Source organism: Colletes gigas, unplaced genomic scaffold (assembly GCF_013123115.1).
Source record: "Colletes gigas isolate AHSC1104 unplaced genomic scaffold, ASM1312311v1 Colletes_gigas_Sc00037, whole genome shotgun sequence".
NCBI lineage: Eukaryota > Metazoa > Arthropoda > Insecta > Hymenoptera > Colletidae > Colletes > Colletes gigas.
This window is the reverse complement of record NW_025106666.1, coordinates 317,572-330,209: the sequence shown is the minus strand read 5'-3', so window position 1 is coordinate 330,209 and position 12,638 is coordinate 317,572.

Sequence of the window (12,638 nt, the reverse complement as noted above, 5' to 3'; positions counted from 1 at the left end):
GCAATCGGGCACTTGTTATACTAGGTATACATATTACAGAATAGATGGACTCGATTTCACTATCGAATACTGAATACATTAGCATCTGATATTAAGTTGAATAAATGCAAAATACTTTATTCGACTTCGGTAATCTTAAACTTTAATCTACTAACGAATGATTACTACACGGGTTATGAATAAATTTTTACCGAAACAATTAAATATGTCTTATAATCAAGTGTGTATAGTATCAATGTGATCTTTGTTTAAAAAATTTTATATAAACATATAACTTTCTAGTAATATAGGTAAATATTTTATAAATATATAAACCTCAGATTTAGAAATTTTATTATTTAGGAACAACAAACAAATTTGTCGATACAATTATTTATTCATTAGTTTGTACAAAATATATAAATCTATAAATTTGTTATTAATTGCGGTAACAGAAACTGTATTCGAGAAAGAAGTTTTTTCTCTTCTCATTGGACATAGAATATGAAATACTATTATATTCGGCATTTAGCGAGTTTTAAATATAAATTACAGAAGCAGGTATTTAAGATTCCATAGCATGATTAAATACAAAATTCTAAAATATTCGTTAATCGATCTACATATGTATATTGAATACAAGTATCTAACATTTTACACGTATTTCAATTACAAAAAATTGTTATAAAATATACTTTAAAGGCTTGCAAGCATTTCAATAGAAGAGCAACTGCGTCATTTTTAAAAATTGTTAAAATGTTAATAAAAAATTAATTTCTTATGAGAGAACAAAACGTAATCTTTCAATCTCATCTTAGGTAGTAAAACCCAGGATAGAAACATAATATTGTTACACGCAATGATTTAATTGAAAAAGAAATTAACATTGAATGAAACTAAATTAAATTTGAAAATTGATCAGAAATTGCTGTTAGATAGGAAAAAGAAAATAGAAAATATTTCAGATTAATAAAGTTAAGGATAAAAAAGGTAGAATCATCAGAACTTAGAAAACAGATTAAATTAAACAAGAAGCAAATGATTTAATAGAGAAGAAGCAATATTTTGCGATTAAAAGTTTCGTAGAAATTAGTAGTTTATTTTAAATACCCATAGACTCGAATCCAGCAAGTTTTGAACGTGTCTAATGCAATTTTACGTACATGATCACATTACTATAACCAGATTTTTCTATTCTTAACACGCTGATAGAAAATTTTACTATATTTCTTACCTAAGATAATGTAGATCCGTTTACCAAAAGGGGAACACTTTAAACCAATTTCTAATTTCTCGACAACAAAAGACAGAGATAAAGATGACATTATACATATTTTTCAAAAATATAAAATATGTATAATAGCTGTAATAAATATAATTATAAACAGGTTGTTCGATATACTATGTATATAAAACTTATCCATAACAAATTTTTTATTACTTAAGTTATTACTTGATTTGTTACTATTTTATAAATTTTTATTAGAAAGAAATGATTACACTTTCTTCTATGGTAAATGAGTAAAAATTGAAACGTTTACTTTGTACTGAACAAAATGAAAAATTTATTTCTACCAGTCAAATTCTAATTTTTATATAACGAATAATATATTAAAAATTATGTATCTCTAGTTCGTTATTCAAAATCACTTTTGCTAGCATGTTGCAAATTTATCTGTGCGAAGAATGAGTCGTATCGAGTCTATCTCGGCTTGTAATGCAAATTTGATAGAAGTGACGAGAACTTTCGAAAAATTGTATGTGTGTCGTTAACCTTTGGTTCTCGACTATATTTGAGCCCGTGTAATAATATTATTCTAGTTCCTCGAATTTATTCGTTTAGATCAGAAAATTTTCCTTATTAGATTCCTTAATTTATAATTTACGTTTGAAGCTGCTCTGCACAAATTTTACGTGTACGATGTGAAATATATAATAAATAATCATTGCATGGGTTCAGAAATTACATATATACAAAACACACGCGAGCAAATGTCTATACATATATTATATTCTAAATCATACAATTAGTTGAACCATCACATACAGGAATTATTTCTACCTGCCAAAGTAAAACGAAAATAAAAAATTATGAAATTGTATTTGAAGTAAGCTTTGACTTATTTTCTTCCCTTCGTAGAGAAAATAGAGGAATAGTTTGCGTAATTGATTCACGTAAAATTTAAACCTCCTTGAGAATTGTTTTAATATTCACAAATGATGAATATATATCAGAAACAAACAAATATATAAGCGGTAACCAATTTTATCCAAGGACCGATTTAATTAAAAATCTAATCATATATTTGTGGTGAGAATATGAAATTTAGAACATAAAATTTCATTAAAATAAAAAAATAATTTTTTTTTTCAACTCATTTGGATCACAAAAAAATGAAAACTATGTCCTTATCACTAAAACTCTTTTTATTCAATTTAAGTACAAATACTTTAAAAAGTATTACAAATTTAATATTTCAGTGATTTATTCTTGACTATCGCTATTTAGAAGAATTATTATATAATTATATATCAAAGCTTTTAAAATTTCTGTTAAACGTTTAATCACTTTTCAAAATAATACACAATCTATCATTTTGAATGGCTGCCACAATTCACATCGTTGTGCCCATCTAAAATAGAAAAATCAAACATAGTCTTAATAAATAGTATAGTTATCGTTTAAATTACAGTTAAGCAAAAAGAATGTACTTCGGCAATATAATACTCATATAAAGTTAACAATTTTTTTTATCGTGGAATTCTTTATTTTTAAGAGTAAAAAAATAAAAAAAGAATTATCGAAGACACTGACGCAATTTTAGTTCGGATGAAAAATCATAATTATCTACTTTATATGCGTGTAGAAGCAAATTGGTCAAACCATTATTGAGATATCATGGCAGATATTCAGAACGATAGCCTGAGGGAAACATGCAATATCTTGAGTAATAACAAAGATAATTGCACGAAAATTACACTGTATTATCTTGAAAAATTACTTGACATTAAAAAAAAATGTTTAACCCTCAGTTTAAAATGATAAAATTATAAAATAATTCTTTACTTTAAAGATCGCCTAAAATCAATGCTTCTAAACGATTATACCTCTTAATACTTAAAACATAATCAGAGTGTCTTGAAAAAGTGTTTCGTGTCTCATTTTGTTTTATTTTAAATTTTTCATATGATTAAAATTAGTTTTGATTTGAATATACATGTTATGTAACAGTACTTATAAAAATATAATTGTATTATTTATTGTATAGAAATGGAGATTAGCTGTGTCCATTTAATTATTTCTGACGAAGAAAATATTGAAAAGTTAAAAAATTTATATCTATGTTACTACTAGATAGTGATGGATGACTACAATCGCTTTCATAATCGTATTATTGTTCGATGACTAGTGAAAGTTCAAGCACATATCTTTGTTTGGATCAACATAAGGAGGGTATAATAGTAGCATTTTTCTTAATCTTTGTATATTATTTGCAACTTTGTATTATTGTCTATAGATTGCCGTTGCTACTCTCAATTCATTATATGTATACTTAAGAAGTCATGATAATCTTTTCGACATTGATTATAACCTTGATAATCTCTATCTTAGAAATAACAAAAATGACAACAATGGTTTTGTTTCTTCATTATCTCACCTCGGGAGCATGAATCTTAAAAACAATTGTTGTCGGGAAAAATAGCTATCTTATAAATTGCGTAAAAATATTGGACAAAGCACGGGTTTAATCTTAACAAAGTATAACTGAATAATATGAGATTACTTGTTGTTAGAAAAAATAGATATTCACAAGTATTTTATCTAACAGTTACGATTCTATATTTTTGATCATCTTCAAAATTAATAAAATATTCATAGAAACAAGAATTTTTTTAAGTGATACTCCGATGTGGCCAATAATAATAATAAAATAAAAACTAATAGCGTACTAACTAAATTAAACAGTAAAATCATGTTATAAATAAAATTCAGTGAGCTATTGTTTTTTTTTTTAAGACGACTGAGTTCCTTTTTCCTACCAGATTTCAAAAATGGATAAAATAAAAGAGTATGTTCACCGATAAATTTGATATAAAAATTATTTTATAACGCCAAAACTAAGGCTGTAAAAAGTTCATACAGGATACTGTTTCATGAAAATTGTTTTCACTTCTCGATAAATCTTAAAAGTAGGTGAAAATCGTTTCTTTTTCACAACGCTATCTTATCTATTGGGAGATTTCAACGCTCCGTGTTCCCCTACAAAAACGTATCCAACAAATAAAAATTATATCTTCCCCCATTGATCTCTCGCTTATCTCGTTGATTTGGTAACAATAACTAATTATCTCTGAATATTTCGTGTACAATTTGTTAAAGAACTCGTGTTTTAAAGATGGGAAAACTAAAAATTTCTCGATAAATTTTACAACAAAAAACTAACTACCTAAATTCATTTTACTAGAAATTTTTGTACTAGTTTTCTTCTTCCTTCAAAGTTCTCTTCTGTTCAATTTTTATTTTATGAAGAAATGAAAAGCCTATACAGTAAAATTTTGGCTAACTTTTTCCTGCTTTAGAAGTCAATTTTATTAAATTTTTATTTTATGAAGAAACGAAAAGTGTATCGAGTAAAATTTTTTTTTCAGAAGTCTCTTCTGTAGACTTTTAATTCTAGGAACAAGTAAAAAATGTAATCAACAAAATTGATATCCATGTTTTGTATGTTTTAGATAGTGCAATAAACGTTATAAATTCATCCTTACGCAAAACGACAAGAATTTGATCGCAATTTTATTTTGTATAGTAGAAAATTTCTTGCGCACAAATTTACTTTGGCGAAATTTTTATTAAAAGTCACGAATTATTTGACTACTGATTTTTTGTCTGAGTATAAAATGAAATTCTGCATACATAGACATAAAACATATTTTACAAGTTTAATTTCAAAGTCATTCGTGAATTTCTCAGATTAAACATTATGCAAATCCCACATTAACCTTCGTATGAGCAACCAGAATGTTCGCCGTTGTTGGATTAAGATTTATGACATTGTCAGATATTAAGTCATAATTTTTGTTTCATATGTTCCCGTATTTACTAGTTTTCCTTTGGTATAATATACAAAATACCATCTTCAAAAATCTGAACGATAAAGTTACTAAAAATTGTAAATTAATTTCATATTAAAATCAATTGTTCCTGTCATTCCCGTATACATATGTATATGTGTGTATCTATCTTGATTACATAGAATGAGGTTTCTTTCTGGCAGAGCAATGAAAAGAACGAATTAACAAATGAAACTAAGAAGTGAATTAAGTAAAATTTCCTGTGTAGTTTTGTTCTTTAACATATTTCTTCGTCCAATATGGTTTGCAATTTATAAAAAAGTATAGTTGTATGTGAAAATGGAAGAATTATCAGTAGAAGAATTTTACAACGTAAGTATCAAGTTTATATACAATATCTGAAAATAATTATGAATTTCATATACCACAGTAACAAAATGAATATACGTGTACATAAAAATAATATATTTTGTATAGTTTTTTTTTTAAATTTTCATTTATAACACCTCGAATTTAGTCGAAAGGTCGATTTAACGACAGTCGTGGGAAGTCTTTCAAACTGGGATTGTCAATCGCAAGAAGTTGGAAATGTTTTCATACTTATCTTTAGAAGATCTATGCTGCATAGCTATTATCAGATGAAGAGGAAGAAACGAAAGTAAGAAAACGTCGTTTTGCTGTGCATAAAATGTTAAAAAGAAGAAAAATTGATGGAAAATATTGGACATTATATAAACAATTAAAGGATGATGACGAAATATTCTTTCAGTACTTCAGAATGCCTATGCATAGTTTCAATGTGCTTTTAGGAAAAGTCGAAAATTCCATTACAAAACAAGATACATTGTAAATAAACTATTTCTAATATTTTGTTGTTGTTGTTGTTCTTGTTATTTTATATTTTACATTATTTTACTATTAACTCCATGGCCTCTTGATCTAATTCTTTTATTTTTTTATTGCGTGATTTTATGCGTATATTTGAAATGTATGGGTCAGAGGTCAAAAAGAGTCGAGTAATATATTCTCATTTGTAATTATTCTCGAACACTTTCTTGTGTTTTTGGTTCTGATTCTTTTAAAATATTTGTGCCGCGATTCCTGGGCTTCTTCCGAAAGATACCCTATGGGTAGTAACGCATTTTGTATTATATCAGCTCTGTGGACTAATAATTTATGTACGGAAGCTGGCATATAATAATTGCGAATAAGGATATATTATATCGACTCCTTTTGATCTCTGACCCATACATTTCAAATATACGCATAAAATCACACAATAAAAAAATAAAAGAATTAGATCGAGAGGCCATGGAGTTAATAATTAAACAATGTAAAATGTAAAATAACAAGAATAACAATAATAATAAAAATAACAATAATAATAACAATAAAGTTATTCACAAATGGTACAGAATTTTTCTGTCGAGGCAACAGTGGGTCGTGAGGCCCTGATGGACGCCTGAACACAAACATTGTTTTAGAGAATACCGATCTTCTCTGCGACGCTAGATATAAATACTTGCATTTCAATACCTGCAATAATGTCTGTCCGAACTGGAGATGCTGTAAACGTTTTGTGCTTAAACGGATAACATAAATGGACGTAAGCGTTCGTTATACGTTCGAAACGTAACGTGCCGAAACTGATGCGCGACGTTACATATAAATACTCGTATCTTAGCAGCTTAAGAGAATGTTTGCCTGAACCGAACCGTTTCGTTTACGTCCGTGCCGTAAACGGATAATATAAATCTACCTTAAACATGTTCAAAGAATGGGGATCTGGAACGGTTTTACAATATTTGTACGGGAACATAAAAAATTGTTATAAGAGATGTACAAATGGGTATAAATGGGTTACCCACACAAGAGTTAAAGCGATCAAGTTCCTGAAACTTCAAGTTCAACAAATTTCTAACATCAAACTTTTCTAATGATGTATCGAGCAGCCAGAGATCGACTCTGAGCGACGCTTCTCATGGACGTTCTGGCGCGTTGTCAAGAAAATTATTCTATATTTGAATATTTGGCCGTGTTTAGGATCGATAGAACGAATGAGTTTATGACGCGGATATAACTTCACAGTTATTTTTGAGATTAAGGATTTTCTATCCATTTGCAACAAGATTTATGGTTATTATTAGAAAAGGAATCTCCAAATTCCACTCGGGTCTTGGAAACCTTGGAGCTCCCTCAAGAACTCCAAGAACTCTATCCCGTTTGCTTTTCTCGTCACTAGGTAGGCATTCGGAAGCGTAGCCAATCGGACCCGCATTCCTTTCCACTGACATCTTCTCAGTAACGCATAGTATGTACCATAGAGAAATTACTTGATGGCTAGCAACCTATAAACTGAACAGTGCAAGGGCAAAGGGTGTAGGTCTTCGCACCGTCTAATTATTATTATTATACAGGGTGTTCGGCCACCCTTGGGAAAAATTTTAATGAGAAATTCTAGAGGCCAAAATAAGACGAAAATCAATAATATCAATTTCTTGATTGAGGCTTCGCTAAAAAATGACTAAAAAATTAAATTACAAAATTTTTGGTTGCGGTGGTCTATTACAATCATTTTTTATGAATAGACATATCCCCGACATCCTACGCACTTTCGAGAAAAAAATTAGAGTAGGTGCTGAAAGTCAACAAAATTAAAAAATTCCAAATCGTTCTAAAAAAATTATCTTTGGTTGCAGCGGTCAATTACAATCATTTTTGGTGAATAAACATACCCTCGAAGTTCTACACACTTTTGAGAAAAAAATTCCTTACCGAAAATATAATGAGTGGCCAGAAATGTTACTCCAAAATTGCGAATGTTTAAAATATCATAACTCCTGAATGGATTGGAAGATTTTAATGTTTCAAAATGCAAACAGCGCGTATTTTGATGAAAAATATGTAGAAATTCCAACAATGTTCGGAAACTTGTTCCTTAACTCTGTAAAATGAGAAAAACCCCCTAAAAATGGTCCAATTTTCAAACCGTCATAACTCCTACAATAGTGAATATATTATATTTCAATTAAATTTTTTCTGGAGTAGTGTTTATGGGTGCCTACAAAAAGGTATTAGACAACATTTCCGTACAGCGTCAAACAAATTTATTAAAAATCAAAAACTAATTTTTTAGAAAAATCGACAGGGGATAGGTGCTGAAATTTTTCGGTAAAATTGAAAAGTTTCAAATAATTCTGGAAAAATTATTTTCGATTGCAGGGCTCAATTACAATCATTTTTGGTGAATAGACATACGCCAGAAATCCTACGCACTTTCGAAAAAAAAATTCAAGTAAGTGGACAAATTTTTCGACTATCGGAGGTTATGAAATATTACAACGGTAATCAAATTAGAACAACTATATTAAACTTGTACACAATACATTTCGCATTTAACGCAATTAACTAATACCTACACATATACATATATCAAAGAAGAGAAAGATAAACTTGGACATTATGGAAAGAATATACGTGGACGCCTCACGGCCAAAAGACATAAGCCCGCTCTCGAACGGGGAAACCCCATTCCGGCTTGCTACTATCGGCTACAGGCCCGCCAACAATGCCGACATTGGCCGCATTCCCAACATCGACAAAATTAAAAAATTTCAAATAGTTCTGGAAAAATTATTTTTGATTGTTGGAGTCAATTGCAATCATTTTTGATGAATACATATACCCCCGAAATCCTACGCACTTTCGAAAAGAAAAGTCGAGCAGGTGAACAAATTTGTCTAATTGTAGTAGTGGTCGATTCAGCCAATAATGACAATACGTGCGAGGAGAGACGTCGCTATTATACTGTGGCCAATCAGCGTGCCTAGCTATTAAGCACTGGAAAAAAACTTATTCAAGCACTAGAAAAAACTAGCAACGTTGCGTTGTCGCTCCTAGTGCCTGCCTCTCAAAACCCAACTTAAATGAATTCGACTGTGTAATATCTGTATTCCAAACTGCAGGGTGGATGGAAGCGTTACGAGACGTAAGAAATCATCCTGATCAATTCTCCCACCTTTGAACAATTGATCAGAACGTTTTTGAGACTACTAGAAGTTTCTTTCGATTCTCACTGGATAACAGTTAGCTTTTCAACTACATATGTATATAGGGCCAAAATAAAACGAAAATCAAGAATACCAATTTGTTGACTGAGGCTTCGTTAAAAAGTTATTAACGTTTAAAGTTCCGCCTGTAGAACGACAATCTGCGTACAGCTGCGTGCATGAGATAGTGGTTCTCACTTAGCATGAAAAACTCTATTTAGTGATGTATCGACAACCGTATAGTTTTGTGAGTGAGAACCACTATCACGCGTACGCAGTTGTTCGCAGATTCCCGTTCTACAGACGGAACTTTAAACGTTAATAACTTTTTAACAAAGTCTCAATCAACAAATTGGTATTCTTGATTTTCGCCTTATTTTGTCCTCCAGAATCTCCCATTAAAATTTTTCCCAGGGGTGGCCGAACACCCTGTATAATTTAGAAGCAGCGGGCTTCTAGAGTTGTTGTTTTCCTATAAGCGATTGGATGATCCTTCGACTCGCGTTTTGGAGCACAGAACGAGCATGCAATAAGCAGGACTACGCGTGATATTTAAACATTCTGAATATTATTCGTTCGTGTCGTGACTATGTCATAGAAGCAAGATCTAACAGACGAGTCACTGAGTCTGTACAGTTAATAACTTCCTGAAAGATACAAACAGTGACATTAATGAAGGTTCTAATTAGCGATCAAATTTCGTTCATTCCACTATCTGGTCACGAACCGAAATTATGTAATCACGTGAATTAATTTTCTACCGTTTTCAGAGTTTTTTGAATATTCTTTCCTGCCGTTTACACTTTTGATATTTTTGTGAAATTAAAAAACAATGGAAGTTACAACAGAACAAACTATATAATGAAAATTTTGCTGGTTATATTTTTCATTCCTTTGTATAATTAAAAATAAACAGAAGAGACTTCGAAGGAGAAAGCTAGTGAAAATTATGCTGGTTGTATTTCTTTTACTCCCTCGTAAAATTAAAAGTAAACAGAACAGAAAAGAAGAAAGAACGGGTGAAAATTTTCTATTATGAAAACTAAAATTTTAAACAAATTTTCATCGTTTCGTGTAGAAATGAATTAACAACGTTTTTCATACTATTCAAAACATAAAAAATATGAATTTTAATGAAACATCAAATACAAATTAACGTTTCAATCTTTTCTTTTACTATAATTGGTATTAGGCATAAAATGTAACCTTACAATATAAAAGAAGAATAAAAACACTTTTTTTATTGTTAAATTCAAAGTAACTTGAAAGACTAATTTCAGATACGTAATTTTACAAGTTAGAAGTCATAAGCCACCAATGCTGTTAGGTGATAACGGCCGTTAAAAGATTTGGTAAGAATTATCTCATTCTTATCAGTCTTAAAACCAGAACATACAAAGTAATTTTCATTCTGAATTTAGATATCTGTAAGAAACACGTGAGACGTTAATTTCGAAATGTATTAAGTAAATATTTTCACTTGTTGCAAGCATCGATACGCAGGAATTGAAATTTTTATACGAACTGTTCGTGTTTTTGTAATAAAAACGTGTTTTCGAAGCGACACGGAGTATCGCAGTTTAATGCCACGAAAGTGAATTTATTTTAACAACGGCGAATAAATCTCCGCGTAAACGAATCGTTCGACGATTTCCCGCAAATTTCAGTTAAGCGTAGCCAAAGTTTATTAGCTTGCTAATTACACGGAGTCGAATGGAATATTCCTGCGTATTGATCGATTTTCTGATTTTATTGAGCGTTTTAGGTCACATGCACCTTTTAGGTTATTAGTGACCACAGTTGGGTTACTTAGTGGGGCTAATCATATTTAGAGCAATTGGTATACATTGATGTCTTTTAAGAAGTTTAAAACTTTTCTGCAGGAATCTGTTTCTCGTAAGATCGTTAGTGAGTTTTGTAACTTGTGTTGGATCCTCTTCATATTGTATTTAGGGCAGATTGTCAAGATGTGTTCAATACTATTTCGTACGTTACAGGTGTCGCAGGAATTTGGTTCGGTTTTTGTGATAAGGTATGAGTGTGTCCAGTTCGAGTGTCCTATTCTTAGTCGGGTTATTTTCACTTGGTCTTTTCTATTTAGTAGTAGCGCCGGATTGAAGTCATGTATATTATTTCGAACTTTATGTAGCTTAGTTGGTCTGCTATTTCTCCATTCTTCATTCCACACTTCCGTTTGCGCCTTGGTGCAATGCTTTTGGATGTCTTGATGAGTTGCCTGTTCACATTTCGTTATAGCTGTACTGGAGCTAGCCAGTTTTGCTGCTGTATCAGCCTTTTCATTACCTTCAATACCAATATGGGAGGGGAATCCAGGAATATAACACTTCTCTTTTGTCTCGCTTAAGTGTTTCATTTAATTCAATAATGTTTTGGATTACAGTGTTGTTTGTTTCCAAATTTTGTAGGGCGAGTAGGACGCTTTTAGAATCAGTTAGAATGATGGATTTATTGTGTGTTGTTTCTTCTATGTACTTCAAGGCTTGTAGAACAGCTAACGCTTCACTAGTGAATATTGTGAATGTTTCCGGGAGCCTGAATAGGATCTCATGTTCGGGAGTGCATACCGCACATCCAGTCCCCTGTCCTGATTTTGAAGCATCAGTGAAAATTTGCGTATGGTACGGGTATTCATTCGATAATTCAGTATATAGACTTTTGAGAACGTTTGGGTTAATTTGTTTGCCTGCTTTCAGAATTTTATCGAGTATGGAAGGAGGATCTATCGTCCATGGTGGAATTTGATACTGTATTCTTGATATGATTTTTGGTGTATCCATATTTAGTTCTTGCCAGTATGTTTTGACTCTACTATTTAACGGTTCCGGAAGTTTGGGTTTTTCCTTAAATTCATTGAAATGGGCGATGTTAGTTAATTTCTCGTAGATAGGATTTGAAGGCGTTGATAATCTGGTTGCTGCATACGATAAGCTCAGTTGTTTTCTTCGAGTTTCCAGTGGTATTAGACCAGCTTCACATAGAATTGCATTTACCGGACTCGTTCGGAAAGCTCCAGTGACTATTCTAGCTCCGGCATTATGTATAGGTGCTAATAATTTTAGAACGCGTGGTTTTGCAGAATCGTAGACGATTGATCCATAATCTAGTTTAGACAGAACTAAGGCCTTATATGTATTAATTAGAATTTGGAATTCAGCCCCCCAGTTTTTCGAAGCGATGACCTTCAATATATTTAATCTCTTGACACATTTTCTTTGAGCTTTTTAAGGAATGGCGTCCAAGTGTATTTGTTATCAAAAATTAGACCGAGGATTTTTGGAGTGCTTGTTATCAAGAGTTGGTGCTGGCCTAAGTGTAGCTGTAGTTGGTGGTTTTGTGTTGTTCTTTGTTTTGAAAAAACTGTAACGGTGGTTTTGTTTTTTGAGAATTTAAATCCAGTTTGTAGGGCGTATTTTTGGAGTCTATCTAAATTGTCTTGAAGGATTTGCTGACTGGTGCTTAGACTTTTCCCGGTTATAAAGAAGGTACAGTCGTCAGCGAATATGGTGTATTTAACTG